General features: G+C 47.2%; 1 pseudogene; it reads right to left on the minus strand.

Moving 5' to 3' along the window:
- Window positions 1-11534: 11534 nt before the first annotated feature.
- Window positions 11535-12599, minus strand: LOC150053523 (V-type proton ATPase subunit D pseudogene; annotated as a pseudogene).
- Between the last annotated feature and the right edge of the window lie 788 nt (window positions 12600-13387).

Consider the following 13387-nt stretch of genomic DNA (forward strand, 5'->3'; position numbering starts at 1 on the left):
CTGACAGGATTTGGGGACAGGAGGGAAGAAGGGAGCCATGTGAGTGGACCCGACTTCCACAGCCATCTGTACCCTGTCCTAACACCTTCCTCACCCCCATCCCTCCACCAGCTATACCTTTGAGCTTTGCAGGCTCTTACCCCCTTCCTGCCTCTCAGCTCATTCCCACCTAAGACCTACTTCTGGTCTCACTGAAGTCCACATCATTTCCCTCTATCAAATGCAGTAGTACTTCCTCTGGCCTTGACATTGAGCTATCACAGTGCCCCACTTTGCAACTTCCAGGGACAAATACCTTCATGTCATCTGGGTGCCTTTGCTGTGAGCACCTTTGTCCTGACCAGTCAAAGTCTACAGATCCCCGTTGTCAACTACGTTACAAACTTGATGATGCCTATTTTGTTCAGATGAGCACCTCATCTCTGCCTTAGGGAGACACATTCCTAGGATAGAAAGAGGAACATACACAGGATTCCTGGTTGTAAGGGCAGCCATTGAAGCTCTGTGGAGGATCCATATGACTCAGGACAAAAGGTCATGGGTGAAAGGCTGGGAGTTTGGCCTAGTGGTAGAGTGCTTGCCCAGCATGCACGAAGACCCTGGTTCAATTCCTCAGTATCACATACATAGAAGAATGCCGGAAGTGGTGTTGAGGCTCAAGTGGTAGAGCTCTAGCCTTGAGAAAGTCCAAGGACAGTGCTCAGGCCCTGAGCTCAAGCCCAGGACTGGAGGGGAAAAAAAAAAGGTCATGGGTGAGGGGGTCAATGGCACTGGGTCCAGAACATTATAGCCATAGGTATTCATCCAGTGTACTTGACTTTTTGTCAATCAGTGCTCTTCAGAGAGCTCTACTTCTGGTTAGCCCCAGCCCAAGCTGGCCACACATGTCAGTATGGGAAGTCACAGAGGCATGGGGAGGAGACCCCAGAGTGAGACTCCCAGCTCCACAGTCAGATGTGTGCCTGATGGTGCAGAGGAAGGTAGGGCCAGGCATGCCTAGATCCAGTCACATCTCCAGCCTCCTGGGGCTTCTGAACTCCCTGGCCCAGGAGAGGCTTAGAGTGCCTGGGTCAGGACACACATCATGAAGAACTTTTGTGGGAAGGTCGTGGAATATAGGGTAAGAGCAGTGACAAAGGGTACAGAAGGGCAAGGAGAAATCTAGTTTCCGGCCTGCATATTGGGATGAGGTGAAGGGCGGCAGGGGGAAAAGTGCAGATGCCACCACAGTGAGGGCCCGTCCTTCCTGATGGGACATCAACCAGCCCCTCTCTTTTCCCTCCCCCACTCTGCTCCCTGGTTAGCTAAAGACTTGCCTGAAGCTCTGGGCAGCTGCCTGGAGGAACCTGGCATCTATGCATCCAGCCTGCAGCACCACCTTGTGGCCACTCAGGGCCAGACAGCCAAGCACAACCGCGTTCAGAGCCAGACCCAAGCCACTGCTCAGTCTGTGCTGCCAAGTCCCCCTCAATCCACGCTTGGTGCTGCTCATCTGGCCTACCTCTGGGAATCCTGGCACTTAGGATGAGAGTGCTAGAATCTTACAGCGTCACAAAGAGTTATGGGGAAAGTTTGTTTTAAGTCCACAGGAAAGGATTTAAAAAATCCTAGGTACACAAACCAATTATGTAACTTTGACTAAACTACCCCTCTGCTCTTGGAAAATGGGGCTGAGCAGGGGAGAGGGCTCTGAGACACCAAAAAAGCACAGACTTCACCTGTTCCCACTGCGAATCGGTAGGGGAAGTTATGCATCTCTAATATCTGCCATGCTGTGGATGCTTCTGGAACACAACAGAAAAGGCCAAAGGTCAGAGTCATAGTTCTTCACCCTCCTGGCTCCTGTTCACAGCTGGGAGTCTGAGACCTAGAGAGGCATAGCTGTGCTTCAGAACTGGGGACTTAATTTGTGGAAACCCTGTGTGAAATGAGTATGTAGGGTCCCTTGTTTAAAACAAGAATTTCAAGACCATAGCGAGTGGCTCACATCTGTAACGTTTGCTGCTGCTGAGGTCTCAGCATGGCCATTCGAAGCCACTTTGGGCAGGAAAAGTCGATGAGACCTTTCAATAAACTTCCAAAGTCAGAAGTGGAACTGTGGTACAAGAAGTAGAGCATTAGCCTTGAGGGATAACAAAGCTGAGGGACAGAACCCAGGCCCTGAGTTCAGGCCCTAGGACTGGTACAAAAAAAAAAAAGGAAGAAGAGAGGGAGAGAACAGGCTAGAAGTAGATACCACCACCAAGGCCCACCAAACTAATGCATAAGATACTTTTCTGAAGAGCAATGCCTGGATGTAGGCGGCAAAAGCCTGTCTGCCCCTGCTTCCACTAGAGCTAAAGTCTATTCATACCTAAAGTCCACTGAGGTACTTCAGGCACACGTGGCCTGGCCCACCATCATCCTGCTGGCTAGCATTCTCAGGGAGCCAATGTCTACTGACGGCATTTATCATTTTAATGACAGCTTCCACCAAGGATTAATATCCACACAGCGGGTACAGGAGCAGGGGTGTCCATTGCACAGTATTACCTCAGGTAATGAATTTTCATTATCATCCCATTATCCATCAGCATCTAATGTCAGTCCAGGGCTCTACTTCCAATAAAGCTAATATCTGTGCAGTTAAGTCACTTGCTTTGTGCTTTTTCTTCTTTTTGTTTTATTATGCTTACTTAAATATGAGTATTTGTGAGGACTATTGTGTGTGTTGAGCTAGGAAGGAAATTCTTCCTGTGTCCTTTTGATTCTCAAAGCTATATATTATTTAATGTTGCACACTCATTAGTCAAGATATTCTAAATTGGGCACACAAGCAGTTTTGTTTCTTCGTGTATACATGTGTATATGTAACATGCAAGTAATTATTAAATGCAGGATATAAGCTGCAGAAGAAGAGAAATTGGAGAACAGAAGCATCAATTTAGGAATAGTTTCCATTGTGTGTGTGTGTGTGTGTGTGTGTGTGTGTGTGTGTGTGTGTACTTGTATGCACGTGCGCGTGCACCCCAGTACTGGGGCTTGGACTCAGTATATTTTTTCCACTTAAGTTTGACACTCCACCACTTGAGTCACACCTTCCACCTGCAGTTGTGGGTTTTTGGTGATTCATTGGAGGTAAGAGTGTCATGGAATTTTCTGCCCAGGCTGCCTTTGAACCACAGTCCTCCGATCTCAGTCTCTCTCGTAGCTAGGATTGCAGACATAAGCCACCAGACTCAGTTCATCTTCATTTTGAAAATTCTTTCTCTTGCCAAATTTATGAACCTGCTGCTGCGCAGCTCCCTAAGATCTGTCCATTCCTAGGGAAGATAGCATGGAAGCCATACTGCTTAGGAACTTGTGTAAGATACTTTGTCTTCTGCCACAGGGCATTTCAAACCACCCAACTCAGTTTCTTTTGGGCCCATTATTCTGTTTCTACAATGTACTCAGACTCCTTTCCCGAGGTCTGTCTGCCACCATCTGGCCTAGACAAGATGGAGATGTGGAGATAAAATGACTGTCTGCTGGGATGGAGACTGAGGAAGCCTTGTCCCTTTGTCTTCTCTCTCAACAGCCTTGTCCACAGCCTAGAATGCCATGATTTCTCCTTGAGTCAAGCTATGACAATGAGTCACAGACAGTCCTACACAGACAGAGCTCTAGGGCCCTAGACCACTCTCACAGTGTTCTCTGTCCTAAAAACTGTTCATTTGGGGTTGTTTTGTTTTTCATTTTTATTTTAATGTGCTGGTCCTGAGGCTTAAACTCAGGGCCTGGGCACTGTCCCTGAGCTTTTTTGTTGCTCAAGGCTTATGCTCTACCACTTGAGTCATAGCTCCACTTCCAGATTTTTGGTGGTTAACTGAGAATAAGAGTCTCACATTCCTGCTCTGGGGTTAACTTTGAACCACCATCCTTAGATCTCAGCCTCTTGAATAGCTAGGATTACAGGCATGAGCCACCAGCACCCAGCCTAAAAACTATTTTTAAGATAGCATGGCTGATAAGACTCTGATGCTAAGGGCAAGATTGTGAAGCCTAGAGGAATGTAGTTGACAGGTAAGACTACATTCATGTGCTGCCATGTCTACCAGCCACTGTGATGCCCTTTGACACTAGAAACCCCAGGAAACAGTTTCACAGTCATCTTGAGTCTGGATGGGGCCCATAACTGTGATTATGACCAATGCACTTTATTCTGTTTGCTTTGTGCCAGCAGTGGGATTTGAACTCAAGGGCCGTGTACTCTCTCACATTTGGCTACCCACCCCACACCATGGTTGGTACTCTTATCACTTGAGCCACTTCCAGCTTTTGGTTCAGGCTAGTTGGAAATTCAAAGATGTGTCTCTCCAGACTGGCTTTGAACCATGATTCTCAGATCTGTGCCTCCTGAGTAGGGAGGATTGCAAGTCTGAGCTATCAGTTCCCAGCAAGACACAGTACTTTCGATGAAGGACAATTCAGAGCCAGGCCTATGCTAGCCCCAGACATAAGATTGTTTGTTTGTGGTAGGGTTACTTGCTATGTAGCTTAAGTTGGCCTTGAACCTACCATTCTCTGCCCAAGCCTCCTGAGTGCTGGGATTGGAGAAGTACACTACCACACCTTGCTCAGACCTAAGTCTTTTGTTTTTGCAATCATAGGAGCCCAGAACTGCCATGTACAAATCATGCTGATGCCACCTTGAGCCCTAAAACTGTGTCCCAGCTCATCCCCTTCCCCTCGCCTCTTTCTCATTCTCTCTCTTACTGGGGACCAGATCCAGGACATTTCACTCCCAGTCCTCTCTCTGTGTCCCCAGTACCTCAATCTCTCACTTACTTTTTTTTTTTTAAATCAAGGCTGGTGCTCTTCCACTTGAGCCACAGCTCTACTTCCAGCTTTTTGCTGGTTAATTGGACTTAATATTCTCATGGACTTTTCAGTCTGGCATAGCTTCAAACTACTAGCGTCAGCTTCGTGAGTAGCTAGGATTACAGCCAACAGGACCCCACTTCAGGTTCAGTCTCCAGGGACTGCCCCCCTCACAGCCCACTGCCACACTCCCCACTTCTTACTAAAGGGAACATGGGCACCTGAAGATGGAGAGAAGGTTCCTAGAAGACCCCAATCTGATGCTGGCGTTTTAAGGGTCTAAGCAGCCACTCTGCTTAGGAGTGGCAGTCTCAAGGCCACTCAGAGGCAGCCCCTCCCTTCATTCAATCAGTACCTTCCCTGTCCCCCCCCCTCTCTCCCTGGCCTCTTCTCCCCACCTCTGCTGGAGTCTGTAATTGAACTCGATGCCATCTCCTTCCTTTCCCTCAAGGAGCTTACCTCCAGATTTGGGGCACCTTGAGAGGCACAGAGGGTGGAGAGAGATCAGTCCAGGGCAGCCTGGGTGCATGTGAGACTACTGGGCTTGGAAGGAAGAGAAAAGAAGGAAACCTAGTAGCCAGTGGCCCTCCCAGGTGATTCAGGGACATGTGGCACTTCCCTAAGCTGTGGGCAAAGTCATACTTCACACAAGCCTGAAATCCTTCCCCCCGCCAGACACAGACACAGGCTGTAATGCCCTGCACTTGTCCTGCCCAACGGAGAAATCCAACATCTGTTGCAGACACAAGAGGCAGGGAGGGTGGGTCTGGGGACAGGGCAGGAGTGGCTAGGGCTCAGCATGTCTGCTGAGTCCTCTCAAGAGAGAGTCCACTCAGACCTCTGTGAACATGTGTGTCTCATACCGGAACAAAGATTTCCCTGTCTGCACACCACTACCCCCATGACACCCTGGTTAGCTCTCACTTAGCCTGCCTGTCTCAGCCACCTCCTCTAGGAAGCCTTCCCCAGCCACCCCAGGCATATAAATAATTCTCTGCCTGGATGGGTGCAGGACCCTTCTTAGTGATTGGGGTTGAAGCTGGGGTTGGGGAAACAGAGAGGCAGAGACAGAGAGAGGAAAGGGAAAGAAAGGAAAAAAAGAGAGGGAAGGAGGCAGGGAGGGAAGGTAGTCAAGAAAAGTACATGGCTGGCAGACCTTCTAAGCAAATGTGTTTCTTAGACCTGGCAGCAGAGCTAACTGATCTGGTGGGAAGCCTTTTCTGTAGGAGAAGAGTGAGAGGTGATAAGATCAATAGAACTCAGTGACAAAGGTAATAGGAATCTGAGAGTGACTCAAAAGAGCAGGGAGACCCAGATGTGAGCCTCATCTCAGTGGGTGGGATACCTCCCACAAACACTTAATAGTGGTTGGCAGAGACTCACGCCTTAGCCAATCCTGGGATGTGGTCCAGACTGTGGCAGTGCAAGGTAGCAAGCCACTGTAGGTATGATTTCAGATGTAGAGTTCATCTGACAAAGGAAATCTGCAAGAATCTAGTTGTGGCTTACACCTGTAATCCCAGGAGGCTGAGATCTGGTTCAAAGCCAGCCCAGTCAGAAAAGTCTGTGAAACTCTCATCTGCAACTAGTCACTAAAAAGCTGGAAATAGAACTGTGGCTCAAGTGGTGAGGCACTAACCTTGAGCTAAAGAGCTCAAGGACAACACCCAGGCCTTGAGTTCAAATCCCAGGCCTGGAAAAAGAAAAAGACAAACAAAAAACAGTTGCAGTAGCCTGGGAATCCAGGTCTCTGACTTGCCATAGAATTTGTACCCCACCAGAGGGCGCAGCTTTCAGCAAGCCTGGCCTACTAGCTCTGGCCCAGCTGCTTTGCTTCCTCCTCCCTTCTGTTGCTTTAGGGGAGGAAGTGAAGGTAAGAAGAGGTGAGATGGGGTGGAGGATCCTCACAAAAAAAAAAAAAAAAAAAAAGCACAAAGGCAATAATTGTCACAATGGGCTTGACGTCCAAACACAGGTGCCCAGAAAACCACCACTGAGTCAAAGACAAATGGGAAAAGGAAAAGACCCATGTCAACATAGTCATTATAAACATTGATCCCAGAAAATCCACCACTACTGGACATTTGACCTACAAATGTGATGGCCTCAACAAGAGCCATTGCTAAGATGGGGAAAGGCTCCTCTGAGTATGTCTGGGTCTTAGATAAACTGAAGGCTGAGTGTGAGTGTGATATCACCATTGAACATCTCCTTGTAGAACTTTGAGAACAGCAAGTATTATGTGACCATCATTGGCATCCCAGAACACAGAGACTTTATCAAGAACATGATTACAGGCTGACTGTGCTGTCCTGATTGTTTCTGCTGGTATTGGGGAACTTGAAGCTGATATCTCCCAGAATGGGTCAGACCCATGAGCATAGCCTTCTTGGTTCCACAATGGCTGTGAAACAGCTAGTTTTCAGTGTTAACAAAATAGATTCCACTGAGCCATAAGAGATATGAAGAAATCGGAGAGAAGTCAGCACCTACATTAAGAAACTGGCTACACCCTGTGCCAGTTTCTGGTTGGAATGATGACAACTAGAATGATGACATACTAGAACCAAGTGCCAATGTGCAGATGGCAGTGTGCAACTGCCCCATTCTAGACTTTGGATGGCATCCTGCCCCTTTGTGCCTACCCCTACAATACTGATGCTGTTGGTACTATGGGCTGAGTGGAGGGAGCATCGTGTTCTTAAACTTGGCATTCACAACTGAAGTGAAGTCTGTAGAAATGCACCACGAAGCTTCGAGTGCAGCTCCTCCCAAGGACAATATGATGGACGCTTCATCGAAGCTGGAAGCTGGTCTTAAAAGTCTGGTGATGTTGCCACGGTTCCCATGGTTTCAGGCAAGCCTGTGTGTGTGGAGAGCTTCTCTGATTCTCCTCCTCTGGATTCTCTTGCTCTTTGTGATCTGTGACAGTTGCTGTGGGTGCCATCAAAGCTGTAGACAAGAAGGCTGCTGGACCTGGCAATATCACCAGGTCTACCCAGAAAGCTTAACACCTGTCCCTTTGGCTTAACCAGTGGCAGAAGAAATGTTTGTCTTAATTGGCCAGCTAAGTTTAATAGTGAAAGACAGGAAAATGATAACCATACTTTGCAAAAACTTCAGAAGGAAAGGAAAATGTTTTGTGGGCCTTTTTTGGGGGGGGGATGTAGAGCAGTTTTAAGTGATTTATTTTTAGAAATCAAGTACTTTTCAACAGAAACATGACCAACAATCTATGACAAAATTTTGAGATGCATTAAAACAGTTTAATGAGAAAAAGGGAAGAAAAACACAGGGACAAATGCAGAAGCATATATTTGAGGTCCCAGCTCCCCAGCTCCATCACCTATACAAGGAACCATCTGAGAGGACCACTGCCAACCTCTAGGATTTACAGAATTTTAACATATCCATTCTTCCTTCTACACACTGCTATTTGAACTCAGGGACTTAATGCTTCTAGGCAAAGCTCTGTCATTTGAACTAACATCTTTCTTTGTTTTAGTTATTTTTCAAATAGAATGTTAACATGTTTACCAAGTTGAACCTCAGACTGTTATTCCCCAAACTATGCCTCTTGCTTATCTGAAATTGTTTTTTTTAAACAATTATTTACAATAAATTGTTTTGAATATCTCCTGTTCTCAGACCCAGGAACAGTTAATGGGAAAGAACAAGTCTTGGGCCAGGAGTTTGGCCTAGTGGTAGAGTGCTTGCTTAGCATGTATGAAGACCCAGGTTCAATTCCTTGGTACCATATACATGGATAAAAGCCAGAAGTGGTGCTGTGGCTCAAGCTCTAATCTTGAGAAAGTCCAAGGATAGTGCTCAGGCCCTGAGTTCAAGGCCCAGGACTGGCAAAAAAAAAAGAACAAGTCTTCATTCTCTTGGAGGTCTCTAAGTAAGGAGGAAGATGGATGAGAAGCCCTGGCTGGGCCAGTAAGCACAGCCAGGGTACCAGCTATGAAGAGGGCAAAGGAGTAGAGGTAAGGTGGTGACTCTGATCATACCTTCTCTGTATTCAGAGAAGCACTTGCAGGGATGTAGAGAGGCAGTTCCTGGAGAGGGACCTTCAAGAGCCAAGCCCTGGAGGAGGGAGGGGCTGTGCTCAGGGGGCTGCAGTGAAGTCACCGTAAGTTTATAGGAATGGTTGGTGATGTGGCTCAAGTGGTTGCCTAGCAAGTGCAAACCTCAGTACTGTCACAATTAGGAGAGTTGGAGAGAGAGAATACAAGGCCCTGGGTGCAAGCCCCAGTGTCTCAATGTACTCCTAGCTAAGGAGGCTGAGATCTGAAGAATTTCAATTCAAAGCTAGTCCAGGCAGAAAAAAATGTATAGGACTCCATCTCCAAAATAATGTGCAAAAAGCCAGACTTGAGGGGCCGGGAGTTTGGCCTAGTGGTAGAGTGCTTGCCTAGCATGCACACAAACCTGGGTTCAATTCTTTGGTACCATATACATAGAAAAAAGCCAGGGGGGGGAGGGAAATGGGGACCAAGACATGTGAAGGGGACCAAGACATGTGAAAGGGTATCAATATATGGGAATTAATGCACCATCTATCTGGCAAATATCATGTAACCCTTCTATTAATTACAAAAAAAAATATATGAAAAAAACAAAAAAAGAAAAAAGCCAGAAGTGGTACTGCGGCTCAAGTGGTAGAGCTCTGGCATTGAAAAAGCCCAAGGACAATGCTCAGACCCTGAATTCAAGGCCCGGGACTGGCAAAAAAAAAAAAAAAGTTAAAAAAAAAAGTCAGACATGAGATGTGGCTTAGTAGAGCATCAGCTGAGCAAGCCAAACAAGCATGAGGCCGAGTGCAAACCCTGCAAAGAACGAAGGAAAGGGAAGGAAAGAGAAGAAAAAAAGAACGATTTGTGGAGAGAAGTGAGGCCAGCATTGCCCCTGAGAGGCCTGTATGTGGGGTGTATGTGCTTCTCTACTACGAGGGAGGCCAGTCAGAGGCCTTTAGGAGGGGTAGGCTTTAGCTGCACAAAGACCCCATGGCTGTGTGATTGAAGAGTGGGGTTGGCAGGCCAGGAAGTTGTTTGACCATAGACCAGGATGATGGTGACTCAGTGGTAGAAGAAATAGAAGAAATGCTGAGATCTGTGTCTATTTTGGAATCATAAACATAAACAATAACAAAATACTTGCTGATAAAATGTCTGGTAAGTATCAACATTGAGATTTATGCATTACCTCTATAGATTTAGATTTAGTTCCTTCTGTGTTATAAAGATATTCTCTACTCGAGAAAATAAGAAAGAGACCAAATGTTTTGTTCCAGTTTCCATACCAAAGAGTGGCAGACTCTGGATTTTAAAAAGCAAGTCTAGGGGCCAGGAGTGTGGCCTAGTGGTAGAGTGCTTGCCTAGTATGCACAAAGATCCAGATTCGATTCCTCCATACCACATACATGGAAAAAGCCAGAAATGGTGCTGTGGCTCAAGTGGTAGGTCTCTAGCCTTAAGAAAACCCAAGGGCAGTGCTCAGGCCCTGAGCTCAAGCCCAAGACTGGCCAAAAAAAAAAAAAGCAAGTCTAAGTTGGGGTGACAATGGCTCATGCCCATAATCCTAAGTACTTAAGAGGCTGAGATCTGAGGATCATGGTTCAAAACCAGCCCAGGCAAGAAAGTCTGTGAGACCCTTATCACCAATAAACTAATCAGAAAAGGCCAGAAGCAGTGCTGTGGTTCAAGTGGTCGAGGGCTAGCCTTGAGCACAAAGAGGCTCAAGGATAGTGCCCAGGCCCTGAGTTCAAGCCCCAGGACTGACAAAAAGAAAACCAAAAGCAAGTCTGTTTGTTTCTAGAACTCTTAAAAAAAACTCTGCTAATGCTAGACTGGACAGCAGGATGTGAACAACATGGCATGAGGCAGTGCTAGCGTATTGGCTGCTGGCCTCTACTCTTACAGGAACCAGCACTTGGGTTTGGCAGGGACCTTGCAAAATCTTGCACTCAGCCTTAGAGCTGCTCTGACCCAACTGGGCCAGCTGACCTGGGGTGGCAGGGGGGAAGTAGCTGCGGCAGCTTCTAGTCATAGCAGCTTGGTGGTCCAGCTCAGATGCAGAAGTTCTGCCCAGAGAGTGAGGAAAGTCCCAGCCAAGCCTAGTCCCTTACCTACCTCAGAGCCCGTGTTAACACAATGTGAAGCCAGAACAGCTCGTGAGTCATTGCTCATGGCCTGTGAAGGCTGACATACAGGGATCCAGTTCCCCCACATTTTTTTAAATTCTTATTATTCTGGTACTACAAGGGCTCAAACTCACAGCCTAAGAGCTCCTCCTTAAGTTTGCTCAAGACTGTCTCTCTACCTCTTGAGCTACACTTCTACTCTTTTTCTTTTGTCCATTGAGAGACCTTGAACTGTGGGCCTGGGCATTGTCCCTGAGCTCTTCAGCTCAAGGCTACCACCCTACCCCTTGAGCCACAGTGCCACTTCCTTTGTGACTCCTTTTGGAGCGTGGCCTAGTGGTAGAGTGCTCACCTAGCATGCACAAAGCCCTGGTTTCGATTCCTCAGTACCACATACACAGAAAAAGCTGGAAGTGGTGCTGTGGCTCAAGTGGTGGAGCGCTAGCCTTGATAAAGCCCAAAGACAGCGCTCAGGCCCTGAGTTCAAGCCCCGGGACTGGCAAAAATGAAATAAAATAAAATAAATAGCCACACACACCAAACCTACACATTACATTAAAATAGGGCCAAGTGTTGGGTGTTCACGAAAGAAGCAGATCAGGAAAGAATATTCCAAGAGATCTTCATCCTTCTCTTCAGCCGAAAGGTATGCAGGCTCCATCACTTCTCCAGCTGCCCTCCATTGCTCCAAGTCCTCCAGTTTTTTTCCTTGAGAATCTGTTTCTTCTCCCGTACTCTCTTTAACCTATCGAATGCTTCTCGCTCTTTCATCCAGCTCTGTGAGGATAGAAGCAAGGGTTCACTCAACCCAGGGAATGACGATATACATGTACAATGCCGTTCGCACACTTGTCAGTTATCTTGAAGGCTTCATCCAGAGTCTCAAAGGAAGCCTGCAGTAAAGTCAGTTCCACCAGAAGGTCTTCTGCTTTGGCATAATTCCTCTTTAATTTAGTCAAGTTTTCACCACCCCTGGCTAAACAGGTCAGTTGGTAACTGTCAATTCCTTCATGGTAATGTTCAAACACTGGTAAGGTGACATCTATGTTATCATCTTGACTGGGGTCTTCATTTGGCTTCATGCACATTTTGAATAACAGTGAAACTCAAGTCCCTGCTGTGAACTTGACCTCAACAAGTGAAAAGGCAGTTTCTCCCAGCTCATCACCCATCAGCATTTTAGCCTCTCTCTTTCAGGATCTATTGAAACCAAAGAGTTAAGGAATCAGACTTTTTTCTTCAGTAGGTGTCAACCTGTTCGTGTTCCTTTTAAATGAGCCTTCACGATGGTCTGTGCCCCTCTCCAAGGGAAGATCTCAGTCCAGTCTTGTGACAATGAATTGGGCTGGGACTCGTGGCCTGGCAATGCCACAGGGTCATGTCACTGGATTGCCCATCTCCCATTTCCCAAGTCCTTGGCTTTTTAACAAACGTGATGAGGCAGAGATCCTCAGAAAGACTGATAGGGCCACAGGGAAAATAGTTTGCCCCTCAAATAGGTTGTCAAGGAGAGCCAAGGCCCAGGAGAGCTGAGAAGGCTGCTCAAAGGTCTCTCGAATTCAAATTCAATTTCCCTAGATGATTATCAAGAGTCTGGCTTGGTACAGACACCCATTACCGCCCGAGCACTTTGGAGCCTGAATGGAAAAGCCACATTAGAAGGGGGAAGTACAAAGGAGATATAGGAGATATTTCCACTCTGGTCTTGCTCTGGGGTCTTCTGTGAGCCCCCTCAACTCCCAGCATGCCTTCAGGGGCGGCTGTACCCCAACTTCATCCTTACCAAGCTCCAGCAGCCATCAGGCAAAGGAGGCAGGTAGGAGGAAGTAAGGAGGGGGTGAAGGGAAGATAGGAAGGAAGCTAGTTCTGGTCTCCCACGGGAATTCTGAGGTGACCTTGGGCAAATCACTTCTTTCAGGACCTCAGCTTCTCTATTTGGTGATCCGAGTGTGAGTGTCTGTCCTAAACCATGTCAGGGCTGATATGAGGAGCCAGTAAGATCAGGATAGAAAAAGTCTGGGAAAAAACAGAACCTACAACAGGGCCCTACAGTGACAGTTACTGATTAAAGTGAACAGAGCCTCTCCTTTTCCTTCTTCCTTTCCTCTCTCCCTCCTTTCTCCCTCCATTCCTTCTCACCTCCCTTCCTTCCCTCTGAGCGACAGAGAGAATGATTCAGCAGATCACTGCTCTTCCAGAACCTGTGGTGATGGTTGCGGAGATAGGAGTGGGAATCATCTCAGCCTGGAGGCTGTGACCTTGGCCTGGTTTGCTCTGATGGAGCAGATGTGGAAAGCTCAGAGCAGCCTTAAAAAAAGCAAAGGCCTATGTTCCATCTTCCACCTCATGGTGCCCTACAAGAGCAATGGAGTCCAAGGAACACTTGCTAAAAACCAGTGGGAA

Source organism: Megascapheus bottae, chromosome 16 (assembly GCF_031878675.1).
Source record: "Megascapheus bottae isolate mThoBot1 chromosome 16, mThoBot2.hap1, whole genome shotgun sequence".
Taxonomy (NCBI): Eukaryota; Metazoa; Chordata; class Mammalia; order Rodentia; family Geomyidae; genus Megascapheus; species Megascapheus bottae.